The 22,143-nt window shown below is 35.9% G+C and overlaps 1 protein-coding gene across 2 annotated transcripts in view; it reads right to left on the bottom strand.

Moving 5' to 3' along the window:
- Positions 1–21,819, bottom strand: part of LOC124777111 (specificity protein transcription factor 3-like) — a 39,497-nt gene extending 17,678 nt beyond the window's left edge. The window contains exons 1-3 of one of the 2 annotated variants that reach the window (XM_047252397.1): positions 21,705–21,814; positions 21,564–21,595; positions 21,408–21,464 (exon numbers count right to left, since the gene is read on the bottom strand). The gene's annotated coding sequence lies outside the window, so the exon portion shown is untranslated. Of the gene's footprint in view, positions 1–21,407; positions 21,465–21,563; positions 21,596–21,646 lie in introns of both variants that reach the window. The other variant, XM_047252396.1, reaches the window with a different exon arrangement.
- Between the last annotated feature and the right edge of the window lie 324 nt (positions 21,820–22,143).

The raw sequence follows: 22,143 nt of genomic DNA, 5'->3' as shown, positions 1-22,143 counted from the left end.
TTAAAAAAAAAAAAAAAAACCTTTCAATGCTCTGCCAAATTCTTCACGCAGTATCATACCTCCCATTTCATCTTCATCGATGTCCCCTTCCATTTCCATAGTATTGCCCTCAAGTTCATCACCCTTGTATAGACTTTCTATATACTCCTTCCACCTTTCTGCCCTCCCTTCTTTGCTTAGGACTGGTTTTCCATCTGAGCTCTTGATATTCATAAATGTGGTTCTCTTTTCTCCAGAGATCTGTTTTTAATTTTTCTGTAGGCAGTATCTATCTTACACCTAGTGATATATGCCTCTACATCCTTACATTTGTCCTCTAGCCATCCTTGCTTAGCCATTTTGCACTTCCTGTCAATCTCATTTTTAAGACGTTTGTATTCCTTTTTGCCTGCTTCACTTACTGTATTTTTTTAATATTTCTCCTTTCATCAATTAAATTCAATATCTCTTCTGTTACCCAAGGATTTCAACCAGCCCTCATCTTTTTACCTACTTTATCCTCTGCTGCCTTCACTATTTCATCTCTCAAAGCTACCCATTCTTCTTTATACTGTATTTCTTTCCCCTGTATTTGTTAATTGTTCACTAATGCTCTCTCTGAAACTCTTTACAACCTCTGGTTCTTTCAGTTCATCCAGGTCCCATCTCCTTAAATTCCTGCCTTGTTGCAGTGTCTTCTGTTTTAGTCTACAGTTCATAACCAATAAATTGTGGTCAGAGTCCACATCTGCCCCTGGAAATGTCTTACAGTTTAAAACCTGGTTCCTAAATCTCTGTCTTACCATTATATAATCTATCTGAAATTTTCCAGTGTCTCCAGGCCTCTTCCATGTATACCACCTTCTCTCATGATTCTTAAGCCAAGCGTTAGCTATGATTAAGTTATGCTCTGCGCAAAATTCTACCAGGTGGCTTCCTCTTTCATTCCTCACTGCCCAGTCCATATTCACCTACTACTTTTGCTTCTCTTCCTTTCCCAACTATCGAATTCCAGTCCCCCACGACTATAAAATTTTCATCTCCCTTAACTATCTGAATAGTTTCTTTTATTGCATCATACATTGCTTCCATCACTTCATCATCTGTGGACTTGTACTACTGTGGTAGGCCTGAGCTTTGTGACTACCTTGGCTACAATAATGTGTTCACCATGCTGTTCATAGTAGCCTATCTGCACTCCTGTTTGTAACCTACTCCGGCATTACCCCTATTTGATTATATATTTATAACCCTGTATTCACCTGACCTGAAGTCTTGTTCCTCCTGCCACCAAACTTCACTAATTCCCACTACACCTAACTTTAACCTATCCATTTCCCTTTTTAAATTTCCTACCCTACCTGCCTAATTAAGGGATCTGACATTCCATGCTCCAATCCGTAGAACGTCAGCTTTCTTTCTCCTGATAACAACGTCGTCCTGAGTAGTCGCTGCCCGGAGATCCAAATAGAGGACTATTTTACCTCCAGAATATTTTACCCAAGAGGACACCACCATCACTGAACCATACAGTAAAGCTGCATGCCCTCGGGAAAAATTACAGCTATAGTTTCCCCTTGCTTTCAGCCATTCGCCGTACCAGCACAGCAAGGCCGTTTTGGTTAACGTTACATGGCCAGATCAGTCAACCATCCAGACTGTTGCCCCTGCAACTACTGAAACGGCTGCTGCCCCTCTTCAGGAACCACACATTTGTCTGGCCTCCCAACAGATATCCCCCGTTGTAGTTGCACCTACAGTACATCTACCTGTATTGCTCAGGCACACAAGGCTCCCCACCAACAGCAATGTCCATGGTTAATGGGGCCAAATTAGATTAACAGGGGATATTTAACATATACAGAGAAGGGCAGCACATACGGTTACAGGTTTGTTCGACCTGCAGAAGAGTGTTATAGTGGTGTTGAAGAAACTGAACTGGCAGACTCTTGAAGATAGACATAAAATATCTTGAGAAAGCCTGCTTACAAAGTTCCAAGAACAGGCTTTAAATGATTTTCAGAATATACTACAACCCCCTACTTGGATCATGAAGACAAGATTAGATTAATTACAGCACATAGAGGCAAATCATTCTATCTGCACTCCATTCAAGAATGGAAGAGTAAGAAACCCTAATAACTAGTACAATGGCATATCCTCCCTGTCATGCACTTCACAGTGGTTTGCTGTGTACTGATTTAGATTGCAAAATGCTTTCGAAAATGTCACTGTTGTCAAAAACCCAGCCTGAAATTGTGATAATATCTTTGATTGCTGTTTTCTATGATTCTCAGTTTTATTTTTTAATTTCTCTTATATTTTGTCACCCTCTTCTTCAACAATGTTCTACTGTCATTTCGTCTTTTTTCATCTCCTCTAGCCAACCACATTTGCTTGATAGTGCTTCCTTTATTATCTGATCTCCATTCTCAGCTGCTTCTTGTCTTCTCTCTTAATGCTGGTTTCTGAAAGACTTCATTGCTGCTGTCCTAATTTGACAGTTCCACATGACTGTCTAGGAAGTACAGCTTTTCCACATAGTTTGCTTACTATGAACTTTCATTCTCCACACTGGTTTCCATGTTATGGAAAATAACCAGAAAGCAAAATCGTGGGAAAACAAAAAACAACTGACAGAAAAGCTAAATATACTGTAACCACAGTAGTGATGTACCAAACTACCATATGCAAACTAGCAGTGCTGCTGTCTGTTTGCGTGAACTGAATATATCAAACTACCGCATGCAATAACAGTGGAAAACGAACTTATCAGTCAATACATAAACTACAATAATGGCACAGGAAACAGAACAGTATTGGATACCGTAGTTGGATGTAGGAATTTCAGTAACTGGAATTATTTAGTTAGTGGAAAGGCCTACACAGAAATGGCAAGAGTCTATTCACGACAACAAAGTTGAACAACTTTTCTAAATGTAGCAGGTCATTAAACAAGCTGTTTTCATCTATAGAGTTTGTCTTGCAGCAATGTCAAAGAAAGCATCAAGGCATGTATGGTGCAAGGTCTAAATATACTTGTTACGGACATGGGAAATATTGGGGCACAATGTAGAGCATGCAAACATAAAAGGAAGAATTCCACAAATATAACGGCTAAGGTACAAGACACAACTGAAGTGACGACAGTTTTTCTTTGTCAGCTGCTTCTGAAAGTTTGTCAGATAACAAACTGGAGAGATTTCTGACATAGGAACAACAGAACATTTAGCCAATAAATCTGTTTCCTTTGACAAATGTGAGGGAACTTGAAACTCCAATAAGAATTATAGTTGCCAGAACAGATAAATTTTTGTTTGGCAAAAAGTTTGGAGAAGTTGATGTTAAAAGCACAGTTTATGGAAAGAAATTTCAAATAAAAATAAAAGTCATTCTTGCAGTACCACATTTCCTAACAATCTTTTGTTGGTATGTAAACCATGGGCTACAATATTGTTTTTGAAAGTTAAGCGGGCTCAGTTCAAAGAGGCAATGAAGTTACAGCTGTAGCTCAAAGGAAAGATTCAGGTTTGTATACCCTTTAGTGTATACTTACTATGAATGCTACGTTTAGTGCTCCAGATTCAGACAAAAGCTTAGGACATTTGAGCTTTGAAAATATGAAAAAACTTCATTATCTAGCAGATGGACTGGACGAAGTACAGTTTTATGAACCTGTAACTAAATGTTTGATCTGCACCGAAGGTAAAACAAACACGATTATCACACAATGAGTCTCATGTTTCAGCAGGTGATCACACAGTAATGTCCATGGCCCTATACTGCCCATCTATTTAGGTGGAATCATGCAGTGACTTTCACTGATGATCCTACTCACTTTCCAGTAGCTTATATAGTTCAATCGAAACTGAAAGTGTTTCATTATTTTAAAGTATATTATGAAGGGACTACTGCTCATTTTGAGATGAAAATTGGGAGATTTAGATGTGGTAATGGTTGTGAACACAATTCGAATGAAATGATGAAATTCTTTGTAGGAGAGGGTGTGCAGTTAGAGTTTACGATAAAGTACACACGTCAACGAAACAGAGTGGTAGAGGAACTAAATTATATTATAACTGAAAAATCTCACTGCATAGTTCTTGCATGCAAACTTGGAAAGAAATTTTTGTCAGAAGCTGCAATTGCAGCTATTGTTATCATTAACCATTGTCCTACGTCGGCTTTATGTGGAGAATTCCAGCAATGCTGCAGTATAGAAGGAAGTTAAACTTAAATAAACTTCATGTGTTTAGGTGCACTGCATACCTGCACATTCTAAAGGAATTAATGACAAGAAAGCCTGATAGTAGGTCTTTAAAGTGTTTCATAATTTGCAATTGTCCTAACTATGTAGTTTTTAAAGAAGACAAATTTTTATTTGAAGGTGGAAGTAGTGATACTGGATCATTGTGGAGACCATTCAAACGGGCAATGCAGCGCATAACAAAGCAGAAGATCAGGGTCATCCGACCGAAACAAACTTTGGGGAAACTGAACGAACTGTTGAAGATAACTCAGAATTTATGAAGTTGAAGAAAACAGAACCTCTGTGGAAAAATACAACAGCTACATCACCATTCTGCAATTCACACTCGGGTCAGAGGGTTTATAGCACCACCTTCAGACTATTTCTCTACCGCTCTACTCTCGAATAGTACATGAGAAGAGGAAGCACTTAAATCTTTTCATGGGAGCTCTGAGTTCTCATTTTTTTATTTTTTAAAACAATGATCCATTTCTCCCTATGCAGCTTAGTGTCAACAAAATATTTTCATATTTTGACAAAAAAGTTGGTAATCTGATTTACCATGTAACCAAAATATAACAGATTTCTTTTAGCACTCATATAGACGACCTCATACTTTTCTCTATTTACAGTGAAAGACCACTTTTAGCAGCATACAGATATGTTGTCTAAATAATCGTGCAACTGGTTTTAATCTTCTGATAACTTTACTACAAGGTAAATGGCGGCATCATCTGCAAATAATGTGAGAGGGCTGCTCAAATTGCTTCTAAATAGTTTAAATAAATTAGGAACAGCAGAAGGTCTATAACACTTTCTGGAGATCACCAGACATCACTTCGTTCTACTCATTGACTTTCTGTCAATTACTTTAAACTGTGTTTTTTCTGATTGGAAATCATGAACCCAGTCACACAACTGAGATTATACTCCATAGGCATGCAATTTGATTTCACGTCATTTGTGAGGATTGGTGTCAAAAACCTGGAAACTAGAAATATGGAATCAATTTGAGATCCCCTGTTGATAGCAGATCGTTTCCTTTGAGGTAATTCATAATGTTTGAACATAGTATATGTTCCAAATTCCTATTGCAAATCATCATCTGTGATACAGGTCTGTACTCTAGCATGTACTTTAATTTCCTTTCCTTTCTTGGGTAATGGTGTGACCTGTGCAACTTTCCAGTCTTTTGGTATGGATCTTTCACTGAGTGAGCAGTTGAATATGATTCATAAGTATTGAGCTATTTATCATCATACTTTGAAAGAAACCTAACTGGTATACAATCTGGACCAGAAGATTTGCCTTTATTAAGTGATTTGATCTGCTTCGCTACAATGAGGATATCTACTTCTGAATTACTCTTGTTGGTAGCTGTTCTTGATTTGAGTTCTGGAATATTTACTTCATATTCTTGGGTGAATGAATTTCCGAAAATCATGTATAGTAACTCTGCTTTTATGTCACTGTCACTGGTAACAATACCATCGTTACTGCACAGTAAGGCTATTTATTATGCTTGCCACAAGTTTACTTTGTATACAACCAGATCCTCTCTTGATTTTCTGTCGGATTTCAAATCAGAGTTTTGTTGTGGAAATTATTAAAGGCCAACCAAGTTTTGAGCTTCAGTGAAATATCATCAGTCTTGAATATTTTACTTTCTTTTAAATTTGGCATTCTTTTTTGATTGCTATGTCAATCCAAATGAAGTGATCCAATGAAAATTACGTTGTTTGCTTGACCATTTTTAATTATTTCAATTTTTTATATCTGATTACCTTATAATAGAGAAGTTTTATTAAAAAAATTTCCTTGTGCCGTTATTGAATAGCCGCAATTCAATTGTAAGCACACGACCCTTTTTCAATTTGGAGATATTAGCATTAATTTGAATATCTCAGCACTGGGTTAAGTTACAACATTGCAATTGACATGATTGTTCTTAGAAAGTCTCCTCTACAACACTGTTTATTACCCAAAATACCCTAATTCAAAAATAACCAGTTGAAATGATCTCCAAAGTTTGGTACTGAAAATTTAGAAAATCCACTTTTGGAGACCCAAAAATAACAACTAAGGAATGACTTATCAGCGCGTGTTTCTTTCTCTAGTTTGCCTTACATAGAGCAAGAACACTGACAAATGTTCCCTCAATTTTTTATATGAATTTTTGAAATTCAAAAAAATCTTTATTTTTTGTGAAGTTTGTGGCAAGAGCACCAGAGATATCTGGTGGGACTGTACATAAAAATTTGTTTTTGCACATTTTTTACACATATATGATAGCAAAGTACTGTAAAATTTCAACATTGCTATTTGACTGTGAACAAAGATATGAATTTCTGAAAATGAGGAAATGTTCACATTACACTACAACTGATCTTACGGCTGTTGCCTAATTCATCCGTGATGTTGGTTAGATGTAATAAATTATTATTGAAGTTAAGGTACTGAATTATATGCAAAGACTTGAAAAATTACTGAACTAAACACTTATATTACCTTGACAAATTTAAAATAATTATTTTCAGTTAACACACTTTCGAGATACAATGCTTCCTAATCCTAGTAGTGATGGACAAGAACACTTATTTCTTCAGACAGCTTTAGTGATATAGAATAAGACGTCCCAACTGCTGTCATAAGTTCACACAGAAAGCTTCCTTGACACATTCTTCACTGGTATCCAAACTTTGTCCCTAGAAGATTTATCACTAGTAGATTTATTGAATGATGCTCTTGGATTAGCAGGGTTGTAAAAATGCACAAAAACATCACTGTTTCCCAAATTAATTCTTTCAACCTGTGCTAGCCACCACTGTCCATCATACACACATGCCACTATGTCATTCAATGTTAAAGACAGATACATAGTTTTACTGATGTTACATAGCATCGAAATACATTTTCTGCATGCCAAGGAATTGGTGGAATTGCTTTGTCCCTTTTATTGCTATACATTTTTCAACTCTGGTTTGAAGTGTTGTTTTGATGTGAAGAACTACCTCTTATTTCTTGATGAAAAAATAGGTGATGCCTTTAATATTATGCTTGCAATACGCATACATATCCTCTACTGTAAGAATTTGGTCTGTGGTCTTCCTTTGTAGGCTGGCGTTACATCACATTTTGTTGTATCTCCTACTGCATCGCATGCATTTTTATCTTTACTATGGCATTCATCACATGCACTCATCACGCAGCCATAATTGTTAGTGTCACAGGGCATTAAATCTAGTAACTCTTAGTAGTTAACATCAATAAGCTTAGCACCTGCAGCCATCAGCCAGAAATTTTGATGATATAAACAAACACATAAGGATTGTGTTCCTGAGGAGCTGGCCAAAATAAGCCACTTAGGGCAAAGGCAACAAAAATTTTTACCTTCCAATTCTGCATTCAGTATGAGCATTTTTGAAAGCTACATAAAGTTCATTTAAATCTGACAGCCCTAGTCATTTCTGCTTTGCTACTTTAACTCCATTTATAACATCTCTTTCGCTGTCTTTGTTACCTGTGCACATTCTACTGTTTTTGTCACCCTCAAAAAAACTGCTGAATCTTTTCAGTTATTTCTTCACTTACACTTAATCCTTTCTTCTTTCCTAAAACTTGAAGAATGCCTTGCTCTTTCACTAATTTTTGGGTTAATCTAACCAAACAATCAGAAATGGTGAACTCGTGAACCATTTTTTTCTCTTGACCATGAGTCAGGGAGCAAACTTAAAATTTTAACTTTTTCTTCTTTAAGTGTCATTGAATACTTACTTCTTAATTTCTAAATTAATCTCAAATATTCAGTGACAGGAGATTATGGAGATAGGTTTTCTTCTTTTTTAGAAATACTGTTGCATCTGTATTACTAAGGCATGATTCTATGTATTTTCTAATTTTGTCTGAAATTCACTGTACCTTGCTTTCAATAGCTGCTTTTCTTTTTCCGCCACTCAATTTTCTTTCTTTCGAAGCAGGAGATACCTCTAAATAAGAACAATTTGCTAATAGCTTCCTCATTAGTAATACAAATGTCATTAACAAGGTTACATGATTCTTGTTCTGGATTCACGATACACATTTTTGAGTAACAATTTGTGCACAGGGAATTTCCAGAAATCACATTAAGTTTCACTCGAGAAGCCGTTTTATTCACACTTTACAAGGACAAATGTTTAAGTTTTATTTCCCTCAAACCTTTAGTAACTGGCTTTTTATGAACTTTGAGTGAATCAGAGCATTTCTTTTCCAAAAATGTGATTGTACTTCAGAATATATTTTTTCTCGTGATACAAACAGCTGATACAGAAGCACCTACTCATAATTTAAACAAAGTTTGTCTATCTTCATCAAAGTCATTAACATTTTTTAAGTTTTTTGAAACTGAACCATAAACTGTTTCGTGACACACTTCCCTTACTATATGTCCAACAGAGCATTGTTCGTCCACTTTATTGCATTCCAATTAGTCTCTCAAATTTATGTATTATTAAATTTTAAAATTATTTTAGTTAATTAAAAATTAAATTCATGACAAAAGCACACAAAATATTCTACACTCTTAATGAAGTATATACATCCAGTCTAACAGAGGTTTTTCAATAGACTGACTACAACAATGCCACACCCAGCAAATGTAGTGGAGGTATGCAGTTGACGTACGGACTTGTCACTGACTACTGGGCTTCTGTGCAGACTTGTAACTCTGTCCACAGAGCTCCTGTACACACTTATCTTGGGGACTAAACTCATGCGCAAAACTGTAGCCTTCTCAACAACAGAGAAATTTCACATGTTTACTATTTTACTTTTAACATTTTGAACTTGTAATAATGTGCTACTTAATTGAGAATAAACCTACATGTAAACTGATAATTTTTTCAACATAGAACTAAAACAAAAGCTCTTATTGTGTAATATTTTACTATCAAAATAAATAATACTAACTAAGTATAGGATGATAGTGTTAACTAAATATAGGTTACAACTAAATTTTATTACAACGAAACATTTAAAGAGGCAACAACCATAAGATCAATTATTTCATCATTTTCAAAAATTTGTATCTTTGTTCACAGTCAAATATCAATGCTGAAATTTTTACAGTACTTTGCTATCATATAGGTGTACAAAATGTACAAAAATCAAATTTTTATGTTCAGTCCCACCAGAGATAACCAGCCCCAAACTTTACAGAAAATAAAGATTTTCAAATTTCAAAAACTTATAAAAATTAAGGAAACATTTGTCACTGTTCTTGCTCTATATAAGGTTAGTAATTTATGATATCTATCCAGAGGACAAAAATACACTCTTGTAAATCATTCCTTGGCTGTTACTTTTGGGAAAATTTATTTTCTAAATTTTCAATACCAAACTTTGGAGGCCATTTTGACTGGTTATTTTTTAATTTAAAGTATTTTGGGTAATAAACAATGCTGTAGAGCAGAGTTTTCTCAGAAATCATGTCAACTGCAATGTTGTAACTTGACCCAGTGCAAAGATATTCAAATTAACGCTAGTGTTTCCAAACTGATAAACTGTCGTGCACTTACAAATAAAAATGGGGGCCATTCAATAATGGTGCAAGGTAATTTTTTTTTAATCTGTCCTGAACTTCTTTGTTATAGGGCTATCACATATAAAAAAAATCAAAATATTGAAAAATGGTCAAGCAACCCTAATTGGATCACTTCACATGGACAGACCCTGCTGCTGTTCAGTGTACCATGGAGGATCAGTACCATCTCTTATTAATTTACAAGACATAAATCTCTTAAGTGTTATCAATGCTGTTTCTTTGAATTTAAGCTGTATTTGGTATACACATACGTAGTTAGTTTGGAAGTTTTCTTCTTTCTTTTAATAGATATATTTTGCGCCTGTTTTTGGTGGATTATAATGTTATGGGATCCAGTCTTGCTACAATGACAATGTGGTCTAACCCCTGGATCTGACATGATGCTTCCTATTTGTTCAACATTATACATCAAGCACGTAAACTCCTGAACTAACTGTTCACAATAATAGAACAATATGCAGATACCTGGATGACTACAGAGTGTTGGCACTGATTGCAGAAGTTTGAGGATGTGAAGGATCGGCATGGTGAGGAAGAATGGACAAAAGCAATAAAGGAAGAATTGGACCTCAGTTTCCCAAAAGAACCAGGACTTCTGTGCTATTCCCAATAAATAAAAGGGCTATTAACAGCAAATGGTGTTAAAAGTAAAAAGAGATGCATCTGGAAATAATGAAAAGTATTAATGCATGTTTAGTTATTACAGGCTGTGTAAAGGTAAACACATATGACTACAAAGAGACATACACTCTAGTTGCTTGACTCATTGGATTGTGTGTGATGAATGAACGAGATATTTTTATGGAACAATTGGACGTACAAAATGCTATCCCACATGGAGAGTTAACTAAAGAAACTAATATCAAAGTGCCTCCAAGAGTTAAGAATTAGGAGGGGATTGTACGTAAACGCAATAAGGAGGGAACTGTACAGTGTGCGGCACGTAAAACCGGCCCATAAAGTCAACACATGAACAAACATAAATGACACTCCTCTTCTGGCAAGTTTGAATAAAACTCCTACAGGATTCCTAAATACACATCACTGTTCACTGTCATCTCAAAGAATGTGGGCCCCTTGATGCATGTGGTGGAAATGGCACACCAAACACCAATTTTCTCATCATGTAAGGGTACCAGGTGGATCGTGTGAAGATTTTCTGTTGACCAATACCGAATGTTTTGGGAATTTATGTGCCCAGACAGGTGGAACCATGCCTTGTCAGTCATGATGAGCCTTAGTGGGTCCAAAACAACACTGGCAACATCCCTCAACAACTATGAAGAGAAATCCATTCTCTTCTGCAGGTCAGGCTCATTCAGTTCTTGCACAAGACTTATCCAGTACGCTTTTAACTTGAGTCCCCTTAAAACACGTCTGCAACTTCTGTTGGTTGTTGGGTTGTTTTGGGGGAACAGACCAAACAGTGAGGTCATCAATCTCATCAGATTAGGGAAGGAAGTCGGCCGTGCCCTATGAAAGGAACCATCCCAGCATTTGCCTGGAGCGATTTAGGGAAATCACGGAAAACCTAAATCAGGATGGCTGGAAGCGGGATTGAACCGTTGTCCTCCCGAAGGCGAGTCCAGTGTGCTACCACCGCACCACCTCGCTCGGTCTGCAACTTCTCTCACTTGCATGAACCTGTTGACTCAGTCTCCTGGCTGACTTACAAGGACTTCTCGTCATTATCTCCTGCGCCAGCCTCTTTAATTTAGGTGTGCTGACAGGTGGTGATCTGTTCCTGGGAGCAGTTTGAACCAATCCTGTATGTTCCCATTTTTCAATCAATTCATGTATGGTGCTTTTTGCTGACCAGAACGTGCTGGAAGTTTCTCCTGAAACAAATTTTTGTTTTCACACGAGATCCTGTGCGAAAAAATGCTTCAACAACGGCAATATGCTCGGGTAACAAGTATGGAGCGCGCGCGCACGCGCGCGCACACACACACACACACACACACACACACACACACACACACACACACATTAACTCGGCTTCACATAATGCGGCCCTTTTTCTCAATTGGTTTTGACAACTTTCACTGGCTGTGACTGCAGCTCCCTTATACAACAACAAAGTTCCCAACAGTGTCAGTACATCAGAGGAAATGGTTAGTACGAGTGCGACTGGATGGCTTTTATCGTTTTACATTATTATAGACAAGCGCACATGCACTGAAACATTATCGATGTGCACAACAGGCCGGTTTTACATGCCACAGCCGATATGTAAACACAATAAAGCTTTACGTGGATACAAGCAGACACCAGGAACTTGGAATTCTACATTTGACAGTTTTCTAACACAACTGGTTTTCAACAACCCAAAGTTGAAAAACACAAAGGTTCCAATACTTATTTGCTGATTCATACGGATGACATTCTAATTGCTGGGAACTCTAGAAGTAAATTCGCTGATATTAAGAATAAGTTAAAAACAAAACTTTGAATGTGAGAACTTGGTGGTCCAAACTTCTATCTCAGAATTGATGTACAGAGAACCAGTGGCAAAAATGTTTCTTAGTCAAAGTGTTTATCTTCAAAACTTACCAAAAGTATTAACACGGAAGACTATAACCCTGTAAGGCACTGATGGAAGTCAAACCCAGTGAACACACTTGTGGAGACATAGTTGAAAACCCAGTGAACACACTTGTGGAGACATAGTTGAAAACAAACCATGCAGAGAACTGGTAGGTTGTGTGATACTTATAATGACAGCAACAGAATCAGACATCAGTTAACTACTTTAGTATGCATCAAAATAAACCAACATAACTCTAAAGTAAAATTCTTTTATATATTAAAAGGACAATTGATGATGGTATGTGTTACAATGAAAGACATGTGGATATCAGCTCCAAGGAACAAGTGGCAAGTATCTTAACAAAAGACATTTTGATTATACAAATGTAGTTCAAAAGACTATGTCTCAAGATGGGAATATTGAAATTGTGAGACACTTGAGGTTTTAATGTTTGTGCAAATAAGTTGTTATTACTTGTCTAATTATGGCTTCCCATGTTTTAACTTGAATTTTCCAGTTATAACAACAGATTTCATCGTCTAACCACTGACTTTATCAGATCCAATTAATTTCATTAAAATCCTTCTAGTAGTACCGTCATTTCACTTTACAGAGAGCTTCACACAGTAGGCAAAGCAAATTATTTTAGAAGACAGTAGTACAACAGACTAATACAGTCTCATCATCACAATCCCTGCAGGAGTGACATGTAATGGTTCTTGAAACTTACTAAAAATGTTTTCACAGTATCATTTATACCCATCCTCAAGCATTTGCCAGTTACGTTCTTTCGCGTCTCCATGACGCTTAACCATGAATCAAACAAACCTGTGACCAATTGTACTGCCCTTCTTCACATGTGTTCAATATCCCCTGTTAGTTCTATTTGTTACAATCCTACACATTCGAGCAGTATTCTATGATGGATTGAACATTTGTTTTGTAAGCAATCTTCTTTATACACCAATTGCATTTTCCTAATATTCTACCTATGAACTACTGTTTGTGACCTCCTTTATCTATGACCCAGGTATTTGCACGAGTTGATTGGTTTCAACTGTGACTCACTGATATTGTAGTCATAGAATACTATGTTGTTTTGTTTTGTGAAGTGAAAAATTTAACATTTCTGAACATTTAAAGCAGGTCGCAAATCTTTTCACAACTTTGAAACCTTATGAAGACCTCACTGCATATTTGTGGAGCTTTTTTAGGCAGTACCTCATTATAGATACTATGTTGTTTTGTTTTGTGAAGTGAAAAATTTAACATTTCTGAACATTTAAAGCAGGTCGCAAATCTTTTCACAACTTTGAAACCTTATGAAGACCTCACTGCATATTTGTGGAGCTTTTTTAGGCAGTACCTCATTATAGATAAATGTGTTATCTTCAAAAAGCTTGAGGTTAGTATTAATATTGCCTGCAAGATCATTAATACACAATGTCAACAGCAAGAGTTTCAACACACTTCCTTCGATGCCTCTAAAGTTACTTCTACATCTATCAATGACACTCCACTGCATTCCCTCTGCCAAGAAAACTTCAGTCCAGTCACAAACTTCACTTGATATCCCATACAACTATATTTTCAGTAATAAGTGTACATTTGATACCGAGTCATGCACTTTTCGAAAGTCAAGAAATACTGCATTTATATGACTGCCTTGATCCATGTAATTCAGTCACATGACTGATATTTTCAGAATTCATGCTGGTTTGCATGTAGGAGATTATTCTGTTAAATATATGTCATTACATTTGCACTCAGGATTTGTTGTAAGATTCTATAACAAATGGGTGTCCAGGATTTGGACAGTGTTTTTGCAGAACACTTCTGCGACCTGTGCATTCTTCCAGCCACTGGGCATGATTCTTTGTTCTAGGGATCTATACTATATTATTGTTAAAAGATGGTCTAACTCAACAGCATATTCATTACCTAATCTGATAGAGATCTAATCCAGCCATACAGCTTTGCTCACTTTTAACAATTTCAGCTGTTTCCCAATGCTACTGCCCTGTTTTACTCACCTTTGCAGTGGTATGAGAATTAAGTTATGCCCATACTACTACTTGTAAAGGAACATTTGAAAATGGATTTCAACATTTCTTCATTTGGTTTGTTACCTTCAATTTCAGTTCATCTCATCCATCAGTGTTTGGACACTAGCTTCGCTATCACTAACGGTACAACTGTTACAATGAGTACTGCTTTCGATTTTGTGAGAGATCTTATGGCTGCAGTAGTCATCGAAAGCTTCATTCAGTCAAAAACGTTTCCTTCAGCAGCTCTCTATTTATTGTGGTACACTTTGTTTTACACCCATTATACAGCAGTGTTTCTTCACAGTTTCTTTATAGTGATGGGATATTGTGGAGGATCCCTATCATCATGAACTGTTTTGCTAGGTCATTGCTGTTCCAACTGCCTCACAGTCACTGGTCACATGATCAACTCTACTTGTGTCCTAAGAGCATCAGTCTCTGTTTTAAATATTTACTGGCCCTAAAATATCACTAGCTTACAGTAAGAACAGGAAGAGGGTATATGTGACCATTTTTATGACTTTCCAAGCCCACTGATGATTGGTAGCTCTCTATCAATTGGCAATTAGCTGGCACAGTGGCATATATACAAGAGCGGTTTTGTCCAGAGACAAGAAAACAAGAGTGACTTCCGTCCTTGAAATAAAATAATGTTACACAGTTTCCAACTTTTTGGTTCCAGCAACAAGTCTCCTTCTCAGGTAAAGTATTCTATATCAAATACTGATGAACTACAAGACTGATTTTTAAATTACTTGATTATTAAAAGACTGCACAATACTGGTGTACTCTTCAATGGTAAGTACCCTTCGATGCGGAAGGACCTGGTTTCGGTACCCAGTACAACTCCTCAGTTTCCCCCCCCCCCCCCCCCCAATCATTTTGGCCATCACCAAATCTTATATCGCCACACTTCATACTTAAAATGTGTTCCCTTTCTTTGTTAGTGAATTTCTAACTGTGTTAAATTATCGTACGACTAGATATGATGATGGGAATACAATGAAACCTCCTTTGCTGTAATTCATAAAGGAAGATATACTACCTTAGAAGCCAAAAATCTTAATGTCTATTTCTTAATTGAAATTTTAACTCTTAATTTGTTCACATACTATCAAGTCCCTCTGAAGAGATAACTCTGCTGTTATCAGTTTTAGAAAGGGTCCAGAAGCGAACAAAAAATGATCATGTTAAGGAAATGGTGAAATCTAATCTGTTTGTGCAAATTCTTCAACTTTTCCACTTCTCAAACTTCAGAGAAATTCTCTTGCATACCTTGCAAGACTAGCACACAAGAAAGGATGTTCCAAACAAATGTACTATTTTTTTGTGTTATGCAAAGCACAGCTGGAAAATTCAGTTATTGTTATTGCAAGTAAACTGCAACCAAAGATCCACAAACAGATATGACACTTTTAAATAATTAAGCACTAAACAGAATGATATTATTCCCACCTGCAGAACTTGAAGTCAGAAAAACAGTATAAAAATGAGAAAACGAAAATCCAAAATTTAGCACATCTACACGAAGTATCAGATTGTGAGTTGAAACAAAATGTAAAAACCACAGAAGTATCTTTAACAAAAAAAAGTGAGGAAGGGAAAAAAGTGAATATTAGGGTTTCACGCAGAGTGATGCAGATGATATTAGAGACAGCGGTCACACATCAATTGGAAAGAACGGGAGAGGCATTTGACCATTTCCTTTTCAAAGTAAGCACCTGACACAATTGATTCCCGGAGACTATGGAAAACATAAAACTGGATGGCCATACAGTGTTTGAACTGCTGTCTTCCAAGATGCTACTCAATAAGCTGAGATCATTCAGATTGACACGTGTTGCTCTACCAGCTCAGATCATATCTGAAATATAGGTAGAGATAACAAAACCTCAAATATGGCTAAACTTTTAGTGAAACACTTGCCAGAACCACAATACATTAATCTGATGGAATTATATTTTCCTATCCTTATCGAAGATGAATTACATTAATGTAAGAACATCCCAGGGTAGCATATTAGGACATATAACCTCCTAATACACAACAATGAATTTCTCAATATTTTAGCCATGGGAAAAAAGTATTTGCTGCTGAAGGTAACACTTTAGTCACTAATCGTTTGTCACTCAGATAATCGAAAATCCAGGTACCGAATTTATGAAGAAAAGTATTTTTTGCATTGTTAACTCTACAGAGGTAATCTGTCACCAATGTATGGTTATCTTTCTCAGATTAGTACACAGGGTAATGTTAGGTGTTTATTTAAAACAACAAAAACAAATTAAACTTATTAAAATAAAAAAGCAATATTCATTAAAAGATTAGAAACACATTTTCATATGTAGGTAAATTTCTTAAAATTACTAAAATACTGCAACCTTAATTATGTATTGGCCAACAAAAGCCACATAGGACAGTCGGTGTAGTTTAAAAAATTAGACAATTATTATCTGATGTAAATAACTACTTCTCTTCATTGCTGCTACACCACAAATTTGTTTTAATTATAGTAAACTCCCAGTATCATACTCTGTTCTTTTATGAACCTTTTGAAAACTGTATCCAGGGCTTGAAATATTTTCGCATGAGATGGTCTTCTTCTGTTTCATCTTCTTGGTTTTCCTACTGTTTGTTTGCCTGCAGTATGTTTTCAACAATTTTGTCATCTGACATGATTTGAAAACCTTGATCATTACTGTCACAAGTGAGTCAGTCTTCCATATCTTAGGCATCACATTCCTGGCATATTTGCATGTTTGACGTTAGCTCACTTATGTCATCAACAACAGACTAATCCATATCATTTTGAATTTTCGTGCTCCCGTTTTGAAATTCTGTTCTGAGTTTTGTTCAACATCTTCATTTCAATCAAATCCCACGCATCTAAAACCGTGTAAGAGAACTCCTTTAAATTCAATCGCTTGAATAATGACAAAAAGACTTCAACATTATCTTCATCAACAATTACAATCTACATAAAAGTTGTTTTCTATGAAACTGTTTTAATTTTTCAGTAACTCCTTGACCCATTGGTCGTAGAAAGGATGTCACTTTAGGAGACACGAATTTTTGTGTAAACACCCCTTATTCTCTGTCTAACAGTTCAGATAAAGGACAGGTTGGCACCTTATCCAGTAACAATAGGACACTTCCTTGTTTACCAATTACATTTTGAATTTTTTTTTTACTTAATAGATAAAAATATTGTCATACCAATCAATGAATATTTCAGTGTTCTACCATTCCCTTTTTTTTTTGGTGTTTATAAATTATGGGCTCTCTAGTACATAATTGCAAATCTGGGATCCGGATAACCAAGTCTCCACTGTTCCACATCATCAAAGTACCTAAAATCCAAATGTGTCAAATTAACATTGGTCTCTAAACGAATCACCACTGTACCACGATGTCGCTTAATAAGAAAGATATGATCACATGGAGATTCTTCACAGATGTGATTGGTTTAAAGATTTTTTGACTGATAAGTCCTGTATGTTACAGTAGATGGCAAATGTTTAAGTGAAGCAAAAGTGACATGAAATGTGTCACAGAAGCACAATATAGGATTACAAATGAGTCAGTGTAAGAAGATGACAATTGCAGTGGGCTGGTTGCAGCAGCTTCTTGCGCCTTTCTTAACCATTCAACTGATGCGAATTTGTAACCATTTCTATGGCAACCCCTTTGTTGTTGCAGCTCCATTTAAAAAATGTGAAATGTGGGTAGGGCATTCTTTGGCCATGGAGATCCCATCTGAGATATTTGGTCACCTGGTACAAGTCTTTTCATTTAACACTACTTTGGCGACATGCGTGTCAATAATATTGAGGAGGACTGCATGCACACCCAGTCCAAATCGAGAATATTCTCATCCCAGCCTTGAATCGAATCAGTAGTGCCATGATCGAGAATCAGCAATGCTAACTGCAAGGTCAAGAGCTGCTGACATAGCTTCGAAGATAACTGTTGTTTCTCACCAGCACCCATTTGCTGAAAGCTAGCAGCAGAGCAGCAAGCTGGCAGAGATCTTTTTACATCTACTCAACAATAGCAGTGATCTCGATATACATAAATGGACTATCAACAATGATGGAAAAGATAGATTGCTACTTACCGTACAGAAGACACGTCCAGATTCTGAAGCTGGCAAGTGTGTGTGTGTTTACTGACAAAGGCTGTGGCCGAAAGCTTTACGCGAGTGTCTTTTAATCGTGCCTCTCTGCAACCTGACATGTCTTCTTTACAGCAAGCAGCAATCTATCTTTTCCTACATTGTTGATATTTCTACCTGGAGTTTCCATGGTTTGAAATGGATTATCAGATATCAACCATACATTAAACACAATTAATACTTTATCCGTAATTCATACGTGGTCAGTGTGTTCACAAAGCATAAAAATCAGGTACCATAACAGCTACCCTGTACCCTGCATCCTTTAATTCAACAGACTGTCACTTGTTATCCACCACACAAAAGAGTAGAGTATGCATACCACCTGCAGCAAATGCCATATATTGTTATCAATGATAACAGATTCCAATGAAAGAGGCAGTGGAAAACCAATCTCACCAGGCAATGTGCACAATTCCAGAATATAGTACTCATGAATCACCATGGTTTTATAGTCATACTTTTCTTAGACACTGCTTCAAAGTAGAAGCTTTAAGACAGTCTGCTGATTGGCACTGGTGCTCCAAAACAGTTAACCTTCCTATTATTAGCACAGAATTCATATGATATGCATTCGTGACATTCAGCATTAAGGTTTTAATATAGCCGATCAAGTTATTCAGTAACTGGATTTAAAACAAACTTAATGTGAAATTAATAAGAGTTAGTTATTACAGAAATTCAGTAGTTTCTATATTCAAGATGTAGTGCACACTGTATTTTTTTTAACACAGAACTTTATGAGTTGTACACCACACTTTCTTTCAGCATGCAAATGTAAACAGGGACAAAAATCAGATTTGCAATCAAGATTATAATGGTGTAGATTTCTTTCATTACTCTAAATAAGGAAGATACCATAAAATAATATACATAAAGCTGAACAATACACAGTGGTATGGAAAAAAAATTGCCCATCCAATAACAATTCTGAATAATTCAAGGCATTAGGGCTAAAAGAGGAAATAACATACTCAGTTAAAAGATAATAAGACCATATGAGATTTCAAGTTAATCATATTAATTAACTATCAGTATACTGAATATAAATGACACAAAACACCTATGAATTTCCAAAACCTAAAGACACATGAAACAATGCCCTTCACAATCATGCTGCAAAAGTAAGATAATCAACTGAAAGTTGCTCTGTAATCACTTTCGGTATACATCTGCAAGGCAAAATTCAAACTTTTGCAAATGAAAGACAAAAATAAAACAGTGAGTTACCAAATAACTAACCAAATATTCACCAGTTTTCCAATTCATCGTTCTACCATAAAAGTGTAACTTAACATCACATTAAATATGATCATACCATAAGAAATAAAAACTGTTCCAGTGCCCATATTTAACACAAAACTACAGGGATCTTTGATAAAATACTGTTGCTCACTGTAATAAAGTTTATTAATACACAACACAGTATTGCCCTTCAAATTTGCCTGATAAAAGAAACCTGAATTGTACAAATGTTTGTAATCTTTTATTCTGATGCTTCTGTATGTAATGTTATACATTGACCACTACAGGAAACTTGCTTTGACTGATGATGTCAACTACATAGCAACTGTCCTTGAAGTGACTGTAATCTCTAAACATTACTGTCTTCTGAACTGCTACTTAAAACTGTTCAAAAACAACAGCCTAGCTGCTTCTAGTATTTTCTCATTTGTTTTCAGAAACCCACAACAAACCAGCTGTCAACTTCCAATTTACCCACAATCTCAAGCTACAATATAGATCAATCTGTCACCACAATAATTCATTCTATACACTTGCTACTGCCACCATTTGTCTACGTTCAGTGCCAACCACCACTATTAAACAAACTCTGTTTCATTCAAAAATTTGGCTGAACACTCTGGAGGTAAAATATGTACAGGTAAGCTTGATGAAATGCCTTGTACTTGCACATTCCTCATTTATGAAACACGTATTTTCTCTCTTTCATGACAAAGTTCATATCACATGCCATCATGTAAACAAATACAATCACTGCATTTGTGAAGTTTGTACACTATTTTGCCAATCAATCACCTTTCATCAAAAAATTTAAAAAAACCTTACCAAATATTAACAGAAATCATAAAAATTCCTTTTTTCTACAGTTTTGTGCTATATGGCTATTCTCTAATGCCTCATGTGCATTTTGTTTATCTGATCTCCACAATGCAACAGTCTATTCACATACAAAAAACATAACAAGGTAAATATCAGTGTGCTGCATATTTTATCCTTAAAATCAACTATGCCAATTGCATTAATTTACTGTAAGCTAAGCTACTGATCAACTGTCATTATGACAGTTTACAGATAAATCTTCAACTATGTATAAAAAATAAAAAAGGTCCACATGAATAGCTGCCACACAAAACATGCGACCCTTTAAGTGACAGAACAGCAGTATTTCGTGCATTAAATGTTTTTGCACAAGAACGTACGTATTAAGCAAATTTAAGAGATAACGTGTTGACGTGGTTACAAGCAGCTTTGCTAAAATATGAGACAAGTTAATGTCTTTAATTTCCTGCGAAAGGCCATTAACAATATATTACGCAAATTAAAATTTTAAAGATTTCACGGAAAATATTTATGTTTATGGTTATTTTCATTTAATATCACTTTCAAACGATGAAATGAAACTGAACTTGTTTTTTTGAACTATTTTTCACAAAACTTGTAAGATAACAGCCATAAACCATATATTAGTAATTCGAAATTAGGAAAGAAAAATTAAAGTAAACCAACAAATAACTTATATGAATTGACTATAACATTTTTACCACAGACATAATCACCACTTCTACCGGTTTGGATATGCGTATTCACGGAGACCTACTTACCTCAAAATAAGAACAGCTCTCTACAATTTCTCTGCCATTGCGCTCCCACATCGTCACCTGAAATAAGATTACATATGTTACGTTTCGTAGTCATGCAGAACAATCGCGCAGTCCATCACACACGGGAAAACAATTTAATACTTCACATCACATAACTGTTTTGCAGCCACAAGTTAATCCGTTGTCTCCTAAAATAGGGTCACAAGATGGCATTAAAACCACAAGTATTAACCACTTACACAACTAATCTGGAGTTCACTACAAATTTCAGTGCCTCTTAAAAGTACTGATGATTACATTCATGTTGAATCTCCAGTCACAAAGACAAACAATACTTTGATACACTCAAATTTCGGAAACTGACAACAAACACGAAAACGAAAACACCTGCTGTGCTTCACGATATTGCGTTGTTTTCTTATCGACATTCAGCGATTGTTCTTTCGGATACAAGTATCGATATACAATATCTTACTTTCCAAATTTCGTAGACGAGGTATACTGTTTGGTTTGTAACTGTAGTAGCAGTAGAACAACGAGCCTGGAAAACGCCTCATTTCGTAGGAAAAGCGTCTAAAAATCAGGACTGAGGATTTTAAAATGAAGAACAAATGTCACATCTATGATTCCATTAAAAAACATAGACATGCAATTGACAATCAATACACATACAATTTTTAAATATTATCGCATAATAAGAAACATTTATAGATCAATAAATAACTGTTATCACTAC

This window comes from Schistocerca piceifrons, chromosome 2, assembly GCF_021461385.2.
Source record: "Schistocerca piceifrons isolate TAMUIC-IGC-003096 chromosome 2, iqSchPice1.1, whole genome shotgun sequence".
Lineage (NCBI taxonomy): Eukaryota > Metazoa > Arthropoda > Insecta > Orthoptera > Acrididae > Schistocerca > Schistocerca piceifrons.
The sequence above is the reverse complement of the archived record's forward strand: the minus strand, read 5'-3'. Positions and strand labels throughout refer to the sequence as shown.